Source organism: Helianthus annuus, chromosome 2 (genome assembly GCF_002127325.2).
Source record: "Helianthus annuus cultivar XRQ/B chromosome 2, HanXRQr2.0-SUNRISE, whole genome shotgun sequence".
NCBI classification, from domain to species: Eukaryota; Viridiplantae; Streptophyta; class Magnoliopsida; order Asterales; family Asteraceae; genus Helianthus; species Helianthus annuus.
The window spans coordinates 63,630,359-63,649,682 of NC_035434.2; the positions used below are offsets into that span (position 1 = coordinate 63,630,359).

Below are 19,324 nucleotides of genomic sequence, written 5' to 3' on the forward strand. Positions count from 1 at the left end.
TCTAGGTACTTTATATTTCTAATATTTAACTTACCCGTAATCTACTCGTCTAATAATATAAGTTTATATACTTTTATTTATTTAAGAAAGGTCACCCATATACAGGCCAATTAATTATAATATTTCAACCAACTATATAAAATAGTTTTTAAAACTATTTGGGTTGAATATTTATATTAAAAATAAACTAGTTACTTGTTACTAGTGGTAAATAAATTTAACCAAACCTATAATTCTTATATAAAAATAGGAATGTTACAATTATGTATGCATCCATAATTACGTAATTCCTCGCACTGTCCACACAGTTGATCTTATGCTGTGTAGGGGAAGAAAATCAAACGAATAATCCTGTGGTGATTTAACTAGGCTACAATAGAGTCTCTTTAACTAGATCACCAAAGGATCTTTTAACTAGATCAACGAACAATCTCTTGAACTAGACCACCAGAGAGCCTCTTTAACTATATCAACACATGATATCTTTAACTAACTTGACAAATCAATCTCTTCAACTAGATCAACGAATGATCTCTTTAACTAGACCACCAGAGGGCCTCTTTAACTATATCAACACATGATATCGTTAACTAGATTGAGGAATCAATCTCTTCAACTAGATCAACGAATGATCTCTTTAACTAGACCACTAGAGGCCTCTTTAACTATATCAACACATGATATCTTTAACTAGATTGACGAATCAATCTCTTTAACTAAACTACCCAAGAGGAATCTTTAACTACATCAACGGAGGATGTCTTTAACTAGATTGACGAATCAATCTCTTTAACTAAACTACCCAAGAGGAATCTTTAACTACATCAACACATGATGTCTTCAAACTTTGGAATAGTACTTTATAATCCAAGGGTTTTAACTAAAACGTTGAAGCCCATTAAGGATTTAAGGTAGTACCTTTGGATATCCTACTATGAATCCCTTATACAAAGATATGGAAGATTATACAAGGATTTGGATAACAAAAATTTGGATCACAGTAAAACATAAAGGGGAACACATAAGCACATAATCACATAATTGTTTAATTTGACCTTTAATTTGTTATCTTTGGACACGGATAATTAAAGCACACCAGGAATCCAATCCGTGGATTTCATTTGGCACTTTAATCATTTTCAAGAATCTATCTATAAAGATAGGAACTCTGTCCTTATTGAATCGCAATGTACGTATTGAATCATACAAAGAATTCAATTAAGGGCTCCGATGAACGATACCCATCCACAAGGATCTAATTATGACGATAGAAAGATCCTATATGGATTTTGGAATTTGTGTAACGAGAGGTGTTTCAACACCTTGCACTAGGCGTGCTTAAGTCGATAAACAAGGTAGAAAGTTCATGAGGTTGAGGCGCTAGATATGCCAAGGCGACATATGAAGCAGAATTTGAAGGTTGAGCAGCAGCATGATTTGTAACAGCTTTGCTTTGGATTGCAAAGCGGCACATGTTACCCAAATGTCCCCATCGTCTACTGTGGTACATCTGAAAATAGGGTATTTGATTCGGATGATGACAGTGGCATTGATTGCACCAAGGAGCAGCTCCCTTATACGGCTTCATCCCTGAGGCGAGTCATAGTGATAGCTAAATCAACGACCTTCTGGAGTACGACGCCAAATTGTTGGGCAATTGTAGCACCTAGTCCGGACACTCGAGTGTTGTTGCGATGAAGAGGCATCATGAAGATGATGAAAGATATGGGAGCAAACAAGGGAAATGAAAACAGAATGATATTGTATAAAAATTGCGATCATTTGTTTATTACCTAAGGCAAACAAATGAGATGGTGACTAATCAAAGTGAATGGGTCAATATAATGTATCGCAAAGACATGCTCGCCTATAAGTGGACACTCACCCCAAGAGTTCCCAGGTAAGAGTGACTGGTCCGATATTGCAGATTTGTACGAACACTCTAGCCTTAGACAGAAGACCCAGGGTACAGGCACCCACCCTTCCCGATTGCACGTGTTCACATTATTTAGACCAAACTTTGACGAGATTTTGAAAACTTTGAAGGTTCAAAAGCATATAATAAATCATCCTAGAACAGATGATTAGTTTTCAAAGCAGATTCAAAATTTATGTTCCTATTGTGGTTGTCACTTAAGGATAAGTGACGACATCGTTTTAAAACTAAACACAAGATAACTTGTGTTAGGGTCCTAGGAAGGTTATAGTCTAGGTCAAAGCATTACTAATAACCTAATTCCCTATAACCATTGGCTCTGATACCAACTTTTCTGTCACACCCCGACCACGTAAAACAACAAAACATGGCGGAAACATCGGGGAGTGTTGTAACAGAATCATTGTTTCACAACCATGGATTTAAATAGTTTCGTTTTATTGAATTTAAATGAGTTACAATGTCTTAACAACAAAGAAACATAAATAATTAACTAGTCTTGCATCTTTTAATGTCTCTAAGGCCTCGTCCATTCCTATGTGAGCATCCACCAATATCATCATCATATATCACCAATTATTGTACCTGAAACACATGTGAAAATACGTCAGCATAAAAATGCCGGCGAGTGCATAGGTTTTATGTGAGTGTCAGATTCATGGCTCATTTTACATGTTGCAATACTTATTTTAAAACCTTATTTTGAAAAGTATAGCATTGCGACATAATTAACCAACTCAAATCAAGTTGATTATAATTTATAAAAATCTCGTAGCCATGTTTCTTAACTCCAAAATATTAGTTTAATTAAACCCAGATTTTTAAATCGTTTTTGAAATAAAACTCAAATGGTATATATATATTGATAGAAAAACCTTGTAGTATAACTTTGTTTTGATAACATTTGCCCAAGTGATCTAGATAATGCAACGATATATAATGTGTTAAAAGCACTTATATATAGGAAGTACCAGCGGCGTATCCACCATGCTTTTAATACATTACACCCGCCCTGTTACCTAATCACTTCCCTTAATCCCAATGGTTCAAACAGTTACAAATGGTTCACATAAATCAAAAGGTTACAAATGGTTCACATAAATCAATCAGCTTCAAATGGTTCAAAATGTATAAAACAATGTACTAAGTGTGCTAAGTTAACATACAAAGCATAAAATGTAATGTAAAACAATATACTAAGTATGCTAAGTTAACATACAAAGCATAAAATGTAATGTAAAACAATGTGCTAGCATTCTCAGTCAACATACATAGCAGAAATGTAATGTAAATTAATGTACTAAGCATGCACTGAATGGACAAACATAGCATAAAACATAATGAAATCATGTACTAATAGTGTACTAATGAACATAGCAAGTATATGATATGGAAACATGGAAAGCACGAAAGTAACAAGTAGGCACATGTGTTCCACCCCAAAACAGTTTGAAAATAGTAAAAGAGGGGACTATGTACTCACTTGATGGTGCTTAGAAGTCTTGAACAACAACCAAGCAAAGCTTGAGGGATCACAGAATCAACCGGCACAAAAGGTCCAAGAACAGAAGTTTGACCTGATTATTCTCAGGTATGAAGTGTAAGCACTTCAACTTAGAGAGCAAGCAGATCAAGGTGTGGGTTTTGAAGCAAGTGGAGTTGGGTATTTATAGGAAAGCAAGAACCGTTAAGATCGTTCATCGTAAAACGAGCTTCGATCTCATCCGTACACATGTGCCCAAGGTTTTGTGAAACCATGGGAGCCCCTAGTTTCATTAAAACCATGTGAAAATCAGAGGAACAGCTGGAACAAGCTGGATTTTAGATTTTTCATTTTGGTCCCTTCCTAAGATAACTATGGCAGAATGCCAATTTTGGTCCCTGAATGTGCAAAACATGGTTTTTGTTGTATTTTTGACACGTTTAAGCCCCGTTAACCCCATTTCAAGGCTCTAAAATGAATTTAAAGTATAGGGAACATGAAACATGCTCCAAAACATCTTGGATGTCAGTTCGTTTGGTCGTACGGTTGCGTTGTTCGGTTAATTACGACGAAACACGAACGAATGCGAAAAACGATCCAAATTACGCGACGAATGGAATTTTATCATGCCAATCACTAAAATAAAGTATTTTAATGATTACATAAATTTCTGGAAGTCCGGATATATTCAGAACGTAAGTTATGCGCGAAAATGCAAACTTATGCACTTTTTGACGCTTTTAGTCCCTAAATGAGCATAAAGTTTATTTTAGCACACCGAATCCCTCAAAGCCTATTTCTAAGCTATGTAAAGGATATTTAGGGTATGTTTAACTTATGATCAAGTTCCGGAATGTCCGTTACAGTACTAATCGGCATACTTTCGCAGTTTATTGAATTTAGTCCCTGTAAGCGAATAAACTTGATTTCGGCATACCAAACCATCCAAAACTTATTTCTAAGTTATGTAAAGGTTATTTAAGGTATGTTATGCCTATGTCACTGTTCCGGAGTGTTTGTTGCATTAAAATGGTTATATTTACGCATCGGATCGCATATAACCTTCAAGAAAGCGATTTAAAGCCCGAAATCGAACAAGAATTGATATGTGCAAACGAGACACAATTTTTTACAAATCCCAAGTATGAAACACAATATTTCATTGATTTGGTATCTGTTTGATGGCCATGGAGGCACAGGTGTCACAGGTTGAAATAGTTGAAGAAGTCAGTGAAGTAGTGAATGAAGAAAGTTTTGCAGATTTAGAAGAAGCGACAGCAACGGTCTACTATGATCAGTCTGAACAGGAGGTTATTACTAATGCATTTAAATCTATAATGCCAGCTAATGTGTTTGATTCTTTTGCAGGTTTCTTTGGTGAACCGACTACGGGTTTTTGCCCACAGTACGAAGTTGAACAAACTCTGGTTCAAGAGATCATTGATGTCTCAAAGGAAATGAATGAAGAGACTTTGAAAGAAATAGCAGACAAAGCTCTTATGGTCAAGCTGCAAGAGGTAGAACAAACTAAAACACTTTCTGATAACAATGAGACCAAAGATGCAACTCAAGAGTCAGTGTCAGTTGAAAAGAAGTCCGAGTCCGATGACAAATCAGAAAATGTGAAGTCCGAGTCTGATGACAAATCAGAAAATGTGAAGTCCGAATTTGGAGAGAAATCTGAGTCTGAGTCCGGAGAGTTTGGTAAACCAGAAAGTAAAAAATGATAAATAAGAAAATGCTTTTAAAAAATTGATCCAATTCCTGAAACGCCATGCGAAAACTGTTTGAAACCATGCATGGATTGTCTTGAAAAAGACAAACAGTTTCAAGTGTTGAAAAAGTATAACGACAAATTAAAATTTGATTTTAATGATGTTAAAGAAGCTTATGACACTCTGTCACGATCAATTAAAGAGATTCACACTGAGAGTAAAGAAAATGATAAAATTGTTAATCTGCTCAAAGCTACGGTCATGGACAAGCAAATGTCGATTAACGTCCATCCAGACAAAATCGCATCTCTAAAGAAGGAACTTGAACTGATGCGCATTGAGACAGAAAGAGTCGACAAAAAGTTGATCAGTTATCTTTCATCTTCATATGTGATTGATGAGATCGTTCCTCAACAAGTTTTCAAAAATGTTCCACCCCCAATGTGGAATCATTATACTCAGAGATATCCAGACAGGGTGGAGGAGACATTGAATCTCAAATTGAGAACAGAAGAGAATGAGTTACCGGAAAACATAGATGTTACATTCTCTCCGTCTAAAACCGACAATGAGTCACAACTGGTTAAAACAGTTGTAGACAAAGTGTTGGATGAAGAGAGTGATAACACTGATTTCAAAACGGTCAAAACTCATTTTGAGAATTCTAGTTCAGATTCTGAAGATGACTGAAACTTTCTTGATAAGTTTATCCCAAAGTCAGATAAAGTTTTGGATGACGATTCGATCATTGTGGTTTACACGATGACCAGAACTGACAAACTGTATACTGATTTTGAGTATCCGATTCAGAATGCGAACGTGGAAAAGGTTGAAAAGTTTTCAAACTCGTGGAAATTGATATCTCAGAAGTTAACAACAATTTGTTTCTTTCAACACCGAGAAAATCTTTTGTTAAACAACAACCGACAAACAACCCGGGAAAGAAAAATGAATGGGTGGGTAACAATGGTAATAACAAGAGACATGGTAATAATTACAAAAAGAAAGGTGTTGGTTTTGAGAAGAAAATGGCTAAGAAAGAAGTTAAGCCAAAAGAAAAATTGTGTGATGTGTTTGTGGCTGGGAATAATACAGAAGTCGAAAAAGATTATATCTTTAGTAAGAAAGAAATTGACGATTTTATTATGGCCAAAAAGATAAGAGATGAGGCCAACATATCCACTTTTGTTGAATATGACAAAAGAATCTGTTATCGATGCAATGAAATTGGTCACATGGCCAAACAATGTGTCAAAAAGATAATAAAACCAGTTTTCCATAAACCAAAACCAAAAATTTCAAAGGATGTTAAGGGAAAATCACCTATGGTATCCCCTGTGCGTATTCTTAAACGCGGTGAATCATTGAAGTCTGAGGACAAACCAAAATCAACTTTTGAAATTGGTGAATCTTCAAAATCACAAAAGACTTCAAAGGTTTATCCTAAAACAAAGACTTCCCAAAGTCAATCATGGGTGGAGAAAACTAAACGTTCGTTTGAGGAAAAGAAAATGGAAGAAGTTTTAAAATCTGATCCGAATATCTTTGCAACCACTGATGAGAAAATTGAGTTTCAGTTAGATAAGTTGATTGAAGAATTCCCACCTATCAAGGAAGGAACTCTAAAATCAAAACCAGAAACTGATGTTCCAAATGTTGTTTTTAACATTCCAAAAGTTGACATAGTAGCTCATGATATTATCTTTGGTAGTGTACCAAATGTTGAAAAATCTTGGGTATCGTTGTTTAAGTAAATGTCTTTTGATGTGTGTAGGGGCTTCCAAGGTTTATCATTTCTAAATGGATAATGGATAGCGGCGCCTCACGACACATGACAGGGATGTTAGCACTTCTATATGACGTCAAATCAATCAATGGAGGGTATGTCGGGTTTGCTGGAACTCAAGGTGGAAGAATTGTTGGAGAAGGAATACTTACTAATGGAGTCATATCTTTTGATAAAGTGAACTGCATTGCTGAGTTAGAAAACAATCTATTGAGCATTTCTCAGATTTGTGATAAGTCGTTCACTGTTCATTTTACAAAAGATGAATGTCTGATTCTTAAACCAGGGTTTAAGATACCTGAAGAAATGGTGTTGATGCGCGCTCCTCGTGAAAACGATCTCTACATACTAGACATGAGCATTGCAACAACGACAGATAAAAAGGCACAATGCTTTATGAGTAAGACGAAGGCGACTGAAAAAGAATCCATCATGTGGCATCGTAAAATGGGGCATATTCATTTGCGAAAGATGAACTTCTTAGTTCATAATGACCTGGTAGAAGGGTTTAATTTGAAAAGCTTCCATATTAATGATGATTGTATTGAATGCAAGAAAGGGAAGCAGACGAAGAAATCGCACCCAAAAAAGCTCTTGAACTCCATCAGATTACCGCTCGAAAGACTCCATATGGATCTTTTTGGACCGGTAAATGTGAAAAGCATAAGTTGAGATCTATATTGTTTAGTTGTTGCTGACGACTTTACAAGATTCTCCTGGGTGTTGTTTCTAGAGAAAAAAAGATGAAACGTTTGATTCTTTGATGAGGCTATTCAAAAAGATGGAGAATGTTTACAAACTGCCGATTAGACGTATTCGAAGCGACAACGGCACAGAATTCAAGAACAACCGTATGCTCGAATTCTGCAACGATAAGGGTATTCTTCATGAATTCAGTGCACCGTATACTCCTCAACAAAACGGTGTCGCAGAACGGAAAAATCGTACGTTGATTGAAACGGCTCGTACCATGTTAGCAGATTCGAAATTACCGGTATATTTTTGGTGTGAAGCGGTTGCCACGGCATGTTACACGCTCAATAGGGTTCTTACGGTGAAGAAGTACAAGAAAACTTGTTTTGAATTGCTACATCTTTACAAACCGAATCTGAAATATTTAGAACCATTTGGATCATCATGCACATTTATTTATCCAGACGGTAAATTTGGTACAAAAGCTAATGAAGGTTTTTTTGTAGGTTACGCTAGTCCGTTGAAGAGAGTTTTTGTTCCGAGTTTGGGGAAGATCATACAAGTTCAAAACGTTGACTGTCAAAGGTTTACTGCTCTGAATCAACTTCCTTGAAACAGGTTGCTATTTGATTACGATAATCTCTGGGAGTCATTCCATTTACCGACAGAGCCGAATGAGGAGGAACTGGCATTCTTATACTAACAACAGCAGTCTCTTTCATAAGAAAAATGCCAAGACTGTTGGTAGTTTCTTCACCCACCGTGAGTTCAAATGATCATGAGGCCGGTCCAAGTGGAACTGCACATGTACCCCCAGAAGAAACAACTCTAATATCTGACCAATCTGCCGACTCAGAATCAGAAACCGATCCGATTTATGATGAGGAACCAAATATTGCGACTTCAAATGATGTTGATCACACGGGTGATCAGAATATAACAAATTTGCAATCGGAAGTGAGCGTACCAGATACAGTCATGCCAAGAACGTTATCTTACCATCCGTTAGAGCAAATCATTGGTGACCTTCAAAGCGGCGTGAAAACCCGTGATCAAATAAACAAAGGGCTTACATGTTTTTACTCATCTGTAGCTCCTTTACAAGTAGACTTCTCAATAAAATGTTTTATCTCGAAGGTAGAGCCGAAAACATACAAAGAAGCATTGACCGAAGAGAGTTGGGTAAATACAATGCAAGAAGAGTTACAACATTTTGAAAAGCTTGGAGTGTGGAGGTTGGTTGATCTCCCGGAAGATCAGAAGTTGATCAAGACCAAGTGGGTCTTCAAATGTAAGAGAGATGATAGAGGGGTTATAGTAAGGAACAAAGCACGATTAGTAGTCCAAGGATTTAGTCAGCAAGAAGGGATTGACTTTACTGAAGTATATGCTCCCGTTGCTCGACTTGAGGCAATCAGAATCTTCTTGGCGTTCGCGTCATGGAAGGGATTCAAGGTCTACCAACTGGATGTCAAATCTGCATTCCTCTACGGGAAGATTAAAGAAGAAGTGTACATCGGACAACCACCAGGTTTTACCGATCCTGTACATAAAGACAAGGTGTATCTACTCGACAAAGCATTGTACGGATTACACCAGGCCCCGAGAGCTTGGTACGAGACGCTTTCCCAGCATCTGTTGACCAACGGGTTCACCAGAGGGACTGTCGATAGTACCCTATTCACTAAAGAGGTTGCAGGACATCTACTTATCGTGCAGATATACGTGGATGATATAATCTTCGGATCAACGAACGAAGAGTTGTGTAAAGAGTTTGAGAAGGTCATGAAAAAGAAGTTTAAAATGAGTTCAATGGGGGAGATGAAGTTCTTCCTAGGGCTTGAGGTTGAGCAACTGCCCGATGGAATCTTCATACACCAGACCAAATATGTGAATGATGTGTTGGCCAAATTCAATATGTCCGAATCATCTCCCACATCAACCCCTGGCTACAAATCATGGCATATGTCTGGATGAAAGTGGTGAGAAAGTGGATGAAACGCAATATCGGTCAATCATAGGATCGCTAATGTATCTGACAACACCACGACCGGACATCATGTATCCAACTTACCTCTGTGCCCGGTACCAATCAAGTCCGAGACAATCACACATGATAAGAGTGAAGAGGATCTTACGGTATCTCAAAGGTTGCCCAAGAACCGGCTTGTGGTATCCTTGATCTGGTGACTTCTCTCTAACTGGATATGCTGTCTCTGACTTCCAGTGCTGTAAGTTAAATGCAAAGTCCACAACTGCTGGTTGCCAGTTCTTCAGAACTCGGCTAATCACTTGGCAGTGTAAGAAACAAACCACAGTCGCTCTCTCGACTTGTGAGGCTGAATACATTTCGGCTTCCAGCTGTTGTTCTCAGATCCTCTGGATCCAACAACAAATGAGGGACTACGGTTTGCAATTCTTCGACACGCCAATCTTTGTGGACAACGAGGCAGCCATAGCTGTAACACCCCAACCCGGAAGGGCTGACGTGTCACAATAACGGTAACATAAACAAAAGTCATAATTCCATTTATTTATTTGATAAGGATACAACCACACGACCATTAAAATTAAGATTAATATACAAGCGGAGATATTCATTTTAATTAACTAATATCTTCAGATTTATTCCTAGGCTTTATTCTTCTCTCTTTTCCCCTCCCAAAGTAACCTGTGGACCTGTATATACAAAAAGTTTACGGAATGAGCCGAATGCTCAGTACGGAATTTTAGGCTCAAATAACAGATAATGCTTTATATGAAATCTTATCCGGATGGAACTTTATGCGAAAATGATACGATGCAAGAACATAATTTCATAATCATATCTTACGGATGTACCCATGAGCAAACTTAAAACGTGACAATACACAGGTAGCTACTCCTGCATAATTATCACATGAGATGGCGAATTGGCATACCCGTTATCCACCTCCTTATACTTAAATCCTAGGATCGATCCATACGCCTCCTAATAGCCTTATGTACCACACTTGTACTTAAGAGACGCCGTGAACTGATCTCTCCGTCACGGATGGAGCACATGATGTTGATGCCACAACAACATGCTCGTGGGACACTCCACGAGAAGCGATACTCAGGGTATCAGAGTACAAATGGTCTTATTCACATAACTTATAAAACTTATTTTCATAATAAAACGGAACATATATTGGAACATGCGATAATGAGTATAACAACATAATACTATCGCATGACATGAAAGTTAAATCAAATGTTTAGGATAGGAATCGAACGGACTGTCAAATGAATTGATAATCAAAGACGTGAGGAGTTTTTAACAGATAGAGTAATTTAGTGGTTTTATAACAATTTGAATATGAAGCAATAAAGAGTGGGGTAAGGATCCGTACCTTAATAACTCCAAAGTGAAGCTACCTTGTGCTAATATTTTAGATTTATATGGGCAGAGTTTAGACTACTGATTAATCTTTTAACCTAATTTAAATAACATACACACAAACTAGGTTAGTAACTTAATACTGCATTTACGATAACTCACGAGATCAAATTCTCACAACGAACGACAAAGTGTGATACTTAAACATCCATCGAATTAACGACGAATGACAAAGTACGATACTTAAACTCATTCATCGAATTAACGACGAACGACAAAGTATAACCCTAATGTGGGCGGCACTTAAACATCCATTGGATATATTGATCAGTCGGAAAATGAATCGTAATAGCGATCGAGTTATTACCCTGATTGTAGCAGCACTTCGTGAATTAGTGTGTGTTGTGGACTGATTTAACTATAACTCGACGTACACAGAACTTATGAGCGTCGTTTCAACTTCCCATATCAAGTCCCAATGTCCTCTATTTATACTAATTTTTGGGACATGCCTACCTACCTGCTTGACATGCCTACCTACCTGCTTGACATGCCTACCTACCTGCTTGATTGACATGCCTACCTACCTGCTTGACATGCCTACCTACCTGCTTGACATGCCTACCTACCTGGTTGATTGACATGCCTACCTACCTGCTTGATTGACATGCCTACCTACCTGCTTGACATGCCTACCTACCTGCTTGACATGCCTACCTACCTGCTTGTTGACATGCCTACCTACCTGCTTGATTGACATGCCTACCTACCTGCTTGACATGCCTACCTACCTGCTTGACATGCCTACCTACCTGCTTGACATGCCTACCTACTTGCTTGATTGACATGCCTACCTACCTGCTTGATTGACATGCCTACCTACTTGCTTGATTGACATGCCTACCTACTTGCTTGATTGACATGCCTACCTACTTGCTTGATTGACATGCTTGGGTGTCTTAATTAGGGTTTTCTAGTGGTTTATAATTACTATTATTCTTTTTTTATTTCTAGAATAATGATTTTAAATTTATGGGCATTACAATTAATATCAGTAAAAATCCGGTACAACACTCAAAAACAAAACATATTGAGATTCGACATCATTTTATTCGTGATTGCTACGAGAAAAAATTGATTCGAATTGATTATATACACACCGATGATCAGAGAGCTGATTTTTACACTAAACCCTTTGATAAAACAAGATTTAATTATCTTCTAAAATTGAACGGGTTAAAAAATTTGTTTTCTGGGAGGGTGGTTGAGTGTGTGGCCGAGGAGGACGGCGATCAGAAGTGATCCGCGTATAGTTGTCATGTTTTCTGTACAGTTTCTTTACTGCTTTTGGTAAAACCAAAAACACAAAAATATGTTTTTGATTTTAGGGGGAGAAAGTTTATAGAAAATACAAAAACATGATAAAATTTCCTAAATACAAAAACATTGAAAAAGACAAAAATGAGTTTTGTTGTGAAAAAGAGGAAATGATAGTACATCAGTGGACTACCACAACGTGCTAAAGAAATGGAAAGTCAAAATGATTTTAAACAAGTCTCACTGATGATGTGTCAGTAGACTTCACATGACAAGTAGATTGAATTTGAGATATAAACCTAAATATCAATACTTGCTTATCTCGTGGGGAACATCTCTAGGATATATGGGTAACCCCCGAAATCTTGTTTGAAAGATTGCCTGATTCTGAGATACTAGGTCTTTATATTGTTTGATATCTGGGGTATTATACCTGGTCTTCTGATATTGCGGAAGCAATGGCCTAGACATAGTATAATACTTTATGCGCTTTGAAAGCTCACCCTCTGATTAAAAATTGATAAAAATATCGAAAGATACGAATCAATTGCAGTTGAAAAAAAGATTCCCTAAAGGGAACACACCTAAAGTCGAGCCTTCATCTCTTTGACTGAACGGCAGTTCATACCTGAGCTCTCAAGGTCTCGCACTAACCCAAATACAGATATCAGATTGGTATACTCACCTGTAAGACTAAATCTAGGGAATTTTGATACAGGAGTATATTCTGAGGTGGGACACGCGAATAAGTTTAAGTCTTTAAAACACTAATCCGTATCTCGAATCAATTGAAACTTGTGGAGAAGTTTAAGTGGACAACAATACTGACAATCAGAAGTGAATTTTTTTAAGATTTAAAGTTAAATCAAGATCAACGGTGTTGGTGATAAGTCTCAAAAACTGATATGATCCTCTTACACAAACTCACAAAAAGATGTCTGTAAATATGTTTGTACAGTTTACTGTTTCTTAAACCCAAAAACATTTCCTGTTTGTTTAGCAAAATGTTGAAAAATTCAAAAAGATTTGATACTTCATCTTATTTTCGACAACAGACGTTGGAGATCTGATGATCAAAGTCTCACAGTGCTAGACATGTTGGATCATTTGGGTTAGTTAAGAGAAAGTTTGAGAAAAATGTTGGTAATTGATCAAAATGTTTTAAAGTTCATTAATTTGAACTTAAGATGTTTCAAAATTGTTAGCGAGATCATAATTTGGTCGACCAAGGTCATTAACTTGGACTTGGCAGGCTATGCAGTTGACTAGGGTCATTAAATTGGACTTGGTTAACTGAGTGTGTTGGTAAAAAGTTTAAAAGTTAAAAAGTTATGAAAATCAGTTGGTTCACACGAGGTGACCACCTCGCAAGAGCTGGTCAGTGTGTTTTATCTTGGCCAGAGCATTTCAAAATTCCAACTCGAGCGAGATGGCTAAATTGTTTTATCATTCAATTCGTGCGAACTGGCTCCTCTATATAAAGAAAAGGACCAGATCGCGTGAACAGCTTTCTGTCTTCACACTGCACCAAACACACACCCTTCGAGCGATTTGAACAATCTGATCGATTTCTTTGTGTTCAAGCCACAATCTTGTGATCATTGTGTTCGGAATCCTTGTATAAGTTGGTTAACACAACTTATATCATGGGAAAGGTATAGATTGCTGTTGATTTGAACTGAATCTCATGAATTCGTATGAACACGGATGAACAGGATCTTTGAACTTAGATCTAGGCTGATTTTGTGAATAAAATTGAACAATAATCATATCAGTATGCTTGGATTTTGATAAAGAACAGATCTAGGGTTTCAATTTCATAAAAGAAACAAGTTTTAAAACCTGCAAAATTACTATTCATGAGTGTTTTGTTCAAACGAAGTAACGATTCAGACCGCACGAGATGACCACATCGTTTAGATGTTCCAGACAGTGTGAATGTTCCAGTTCGGACGAGATGGCCAGAATGTTTGTTGTTCCAGATCGCATGAATTGATCAACTCATTTGGGTTCACATTGTTTGAGACTATTCAGTTCGTTTGAGTTGATCAGACCGTATGAGATGGTCAGATCGCTTGAACACCAGATCTTGTAGGATTGATCAGTTCGTTTGAAATACCAGATCGTATGACTGTTAGTGTTTGTCTTGAAAATTGTGCAAAAAGTTTAACTTGTCTATTTTTGTTTGTGTTTCAGGCATCAAACGTGGAATTTGAACCATCGCACAATATTTGCTGTGTCTATGATGAAGAATTATCAAAGATGACTGTTTTTAAGGAGATTTTGTCGTTCATGGAGCGGTTTACCAATTCAAAAGGCGTTAACGGATCAGCACAAAGCATTCAAATCTCATGTTGATCGATTTTGGAAGAAAGTTGTTTATGATGATGTGAATGATGTAATTAATTCAATTGTTTGAATAGATAATGAAGATAAAGAAATCATAATCACCGAACAGCTTGTACGAGAAGTGTTAGAGTTTCCAGATGATGAAAATTCGCCAACAGGGTTTCCAGAAAGGATGGTTAAAGGTTGTATGCTTAGAATGGGGTATAACGGTCCGTTGAATAAAGAGAATTACTTGAAAGCTTGTTTCATGAAGCCGTACAAATTCTTTATTCACTAAGTGATTCATGCGCTGAGTCACAGAAAAGGTGGATATGATGTCATGAAAGATAATCAAATGTGTATGGTGACGGCGTTGGTGCTAAACAAGAAATACAACTTTTCAAGAATCGTTTTCCACTACATGAAAGATAATATTACTTCTGGTAGTCAAAGTTGGGTGTATCCGAGGTTTGTGCAGATGATGTTGGATCATGCATATCCAAATCTGGTGAAAGATGAACAAAATGATCTTACGTTGTTGCATCACATGGATAATTAAACGTTAATCCGATTATCCAAGTACACAAAGAATTGGCCAGAACCAAAGAAGACAGAGTTTTTCGGATTCAGTAAAGATGAAAAATATGAAGATCCAGATCCAGTAAATCATTTGAAGTGGAGGAATGATGGTGAAATGAAAGAAAAAAGTGCAACTGATGAATTAACCAAGTTAGAAGATTTCAGTGAAACTCGAAATGATTGGTATACAAAGGTTGAAAAAGAGAAGAAAAAAGGAGGAAAGAGAACTCCTACACCAAAAGCTCAAGCTGAAGAAGGATCATCTTCTCAACCAAAAAAGAAGCGTAAAAAGAAAGCTGTTGAAACAATGCTGGTTGATGAACCAGAAGTTGATGAGACAGAAGCTGATGTTGAAAAAGATCAAGATCCATTAACTCCTGAAACTGAGCGATTGTTGAAAGATATTGATGATACTTTAGAAGCTGAGTAAGCAAAGAGAGTAGTTGATGATGAAGAAAAGAGTTCATCTGGTGTAGAAGGTGATTTGGATGCTGAAGTTGATCGTTGTCACACCCCGACCACGTAAAACAACAAAATGTGGCGGAAACGTCGGGGAGTGTTGTAACAGAATCATTGTTTCACAACCATGGATTAAACAAATTTCGTTTTATTGAATTGAATGTATTACAATGTCTTAACAATAAAGAAACATAACAAAAATTAACTAGTCTTGCATCTTTTAATGTTACTAAGGCCTCGTCCAATCCTATGTGAGCATGCATCAATATCATCATCAAATATCATCAACTATTGTACCTGAAACACATGTGAAAATACATCAACATAAAAATGCCGGCGAGTACATAGGTTTTATGAAAAATAGGATTCATGACCTAGGTTTTAGAAAATGTTTAACAAAACTTGTCATGAATCCAGTTTAAGTGTTTGCTTTTATAAAATGTTTGAAAATCGATGATAGGTATGTATAGTTAAAAAGAATGATGTAAGGTTAAGCGAATAACCAAGTAAAAATGAGTTTGTATAAAACAAACTGTTTTGTAAAACAATGTCTTGTGAAAAATATGTTATTTATGTAAAAATGCATAAGTCCACATTGAATGATTTAAAGAACGCTACGACATGTAATATAATACAAGGACTTATATATAGGAAGTACCAGCGGCGTATCCACCATGCTTGTATCACATTACACACGTCTCGTTACTCAAATCAGTTACCCACATAAACCACCAATGTAAATTGCCCACGTCTAAACCGTTGTCAAATGTCAATCAAGTAATGTGTAAACATAATGTCATGTATGGCAAGTGAAATATGTAACAACCAAACCATAGGTAAAAATGCACAAACAATGTACTAAGTATGCGACGGATGGACATACATAGCATGATACCAAGCATAAAATGTTTTGTAAAACGATGTACTAAGTATGCACACAATGGGTATACATAGCATGTGATGTAAAATGTACTAAGTATGATGAACATACATAGCATGAAATGTGTAACGCCCAAATTTTTTTTTTTTTTTTTTTTCACATTTGACACTTAACATAAACGTCCACTTGTGAAGCCCCAAATTCATCATTCGACAAATCGACATACAATTTCTCTCACAATTTTACCAAAATTTTGACATGACCCGTTCGTAATAGGTACCTTTCCCCCTGTTTTAACAATACCATTACTATTAATACTACGACACTTACCAACATAATCAAAATTACAACCGTATATGGTTCGCCATGAACCTTTTGTACAAGCTACACAAGTTTAGTATCCAAACTTTCTACTAACAAACTAGACACATACAAAATGACATTTACTAATCAAAATGGTAAGATAACCCATCAAACAAACAACTTAGACCGGAAGCGCTTAGAGTCGACATTTCGTGTGTGTGTTCGGTTCGGGCGCGCCGCATTCAAGCAAGAGATTTACCTACATTTCATAACGGAAACATTATTAGTTCAAACACATATTACTTCAAAAATCCTTTAATTACCTATCATTGTTCAACCCGTTAACATGTCTTGTTACCTTAATAGCATCCATACTTCCAATCGGAAGTATCCAACATATCACTTTCCGAATCATTCACCATGAATCATTAAAGGCCACACTTTTCATATACTTACATCATTCGACCCGTTATGAACCTTTACAATAATTCCATAGAACCAAATACCACTTTTCGAAAAGTTACATTAAAGTAAATAAAGTTCATATGAACTTACCGCGATCTTGTGATGATTGTGCCTTTGAGTGACTCGCGCCTTCTTCCTTCTTTGTGCCTATATACCATAATCCGTACTTTAGCTTTCTTTCAACATTAATTTTACAATCCTTATGGTATGTTATGGCATTTAATAACTACATACATCATTATCATAAAAAGGTTGCATCATCTTAACAAGCATTCATGGAAAAGCCATAACTAACTCACTTAGGCATTTTATCAAACACATGGTGTGCATATCACTAGATTTGCATAATGTACAAGCATTTTAAGCACAACTTCCATAGTTCATCCTTGAGCAACATAAACATACTACCATGTTAGGATTTATCATTCAAATCAAGAACATACAATTCTAACTCTACATTCATAACAATTTCATAATTAAATCATCAAATTAACATACAAACTTCACAATTTCCAAGCATTATTTGACATGCAAGTGGGTTTTTGCCCTAATCATGTTCATACTAAAATTTAGCATCTAATGATGTCTAAACCTCCTTAGAAACTGTTAATCATGCTGAATTTAGCAATACATTCACGAATTATTCTAAACCCCTTAAATCAAACATCACCAAATTGAAAAATTTGACTTACTTGATACAAGAAACACTTAGGTGATCATCATTCTTAAGTCATACATTCACCTAAGCTCCAAATCCCCTTTCAATTTGATTAATTTGTGTTGATTAGGGTTTGTTCTTCCTTGCCCCCCTTCTGATCGCATATACACGCACACACATATCTGATATGTGTGTTTTGTGTTGACAATTTTAATTAAATTGTCTTTTTAATTGTCCAACTTTGGTCCCTCAACTATTAAGCACTTTACTAGATAGTTAAACTTTCATTTTTCACACATTCTTAGTTAATCCTATTCATAAATTGATATTTTAGGGTATAATGGTAAAAATTTATATTTACCATTCTTTGTCGTTAAATTCTCATTATTAATTTATTATATTAAGACATACGAAAACTGGGGTGTTACAAGTCCACCCCCCTTATAAAAGGTTTCGTCCCCGAAACCTGACTACGTACCAAATAATTCCGGGTAGTGCTTTCGCATATCATCCTCCGCTTCCCAAGTGAGATCCGATCCCTTCCTATGTTGCCATTGAACCAACACTTGTCGAACAGATTTGTTTCGGAGGTGCTTCACTTTAAAATCCTTGATTGCTACAGGTTTTTCAACATAATTTAACTTCTTATCCACCTCAATGTCATCCATAGGCACGTATGCCGTCTCATCCGCAAGGCACTTTCGCAACTGAGACACGTGAAAGGTGTTATGAATCCCATCCAGCGTAGGTGGTAGTTCTAACCGATATGCCACCGCCCCAACCCGGGCGAGTATTTTGAATGGCCCGATATATCGAGGGCCTAGCTTCCCGCGTTTACGAAAACGGATTATTCCTTTCCATGGAGAGACCTTTAATAACACATGATCTCCCACTTGAAATTCTATTGGTCGCTTTCGTCGATCCGCATAAGACTTTTGTCTATCTTGCGCTGCTTTCAATCTTGACCTAACCATATCAATCTTTTCATTCGTTTTGGTCACTACCTCTTTTGGCGCAATTTCTCGTTGACCCACTTCCCCCCAACAAACCGGGGTCCTACATTTCCTTCCATAAAGCATTTCGTAGGGGGCCATTTTTATGCTGTTATGATAGCTATTATTATAAGAAAATTCTACCAAAGGTAGTTGATCATCCCAGCTTCCTCCGAATTCTATAACACACGCTCTTAACATATCAACTAATGTTTGGATAGTTCGCTCTGTCTGACCATCGGTTTGTGGATGGTAGGCGGTGCTGATGTGTAATTGGGTTCCCAATTCATCGTTAAACTTCCTCCAATAACGAGAGGTGAACCGGGTGTCCCGATCGGACACTATAGACACCGGAACCCCATGTCGGGA

At 36.8% G+C, this 19,324-nt stretch overlaps 1 long non-coding RNA gene across 1 annotated transcript; it reads right to left on the reverse strand.

Moving 5' to 3' along the window:
- Window positions 1-16,842: 16,842 nt before the first annotated feature.
- LOC110904246 lies at window positions 16,843-18,142 on the reverse strand. Its single transcript, XR_002572442.1, has 3 exons — window positions 17,998-18,142; window positions 17,396-17,452; window positions 16,843-17,099 (listed from the first exon to the last, which is right to left on the reverse strand). It is a non-coding gene; the product is annotated as an uncharacterized LOC110904246 (long non-coding RNA).
- Window positions 18,143-19,324: the final 1,182 nt, after the last annotated feature.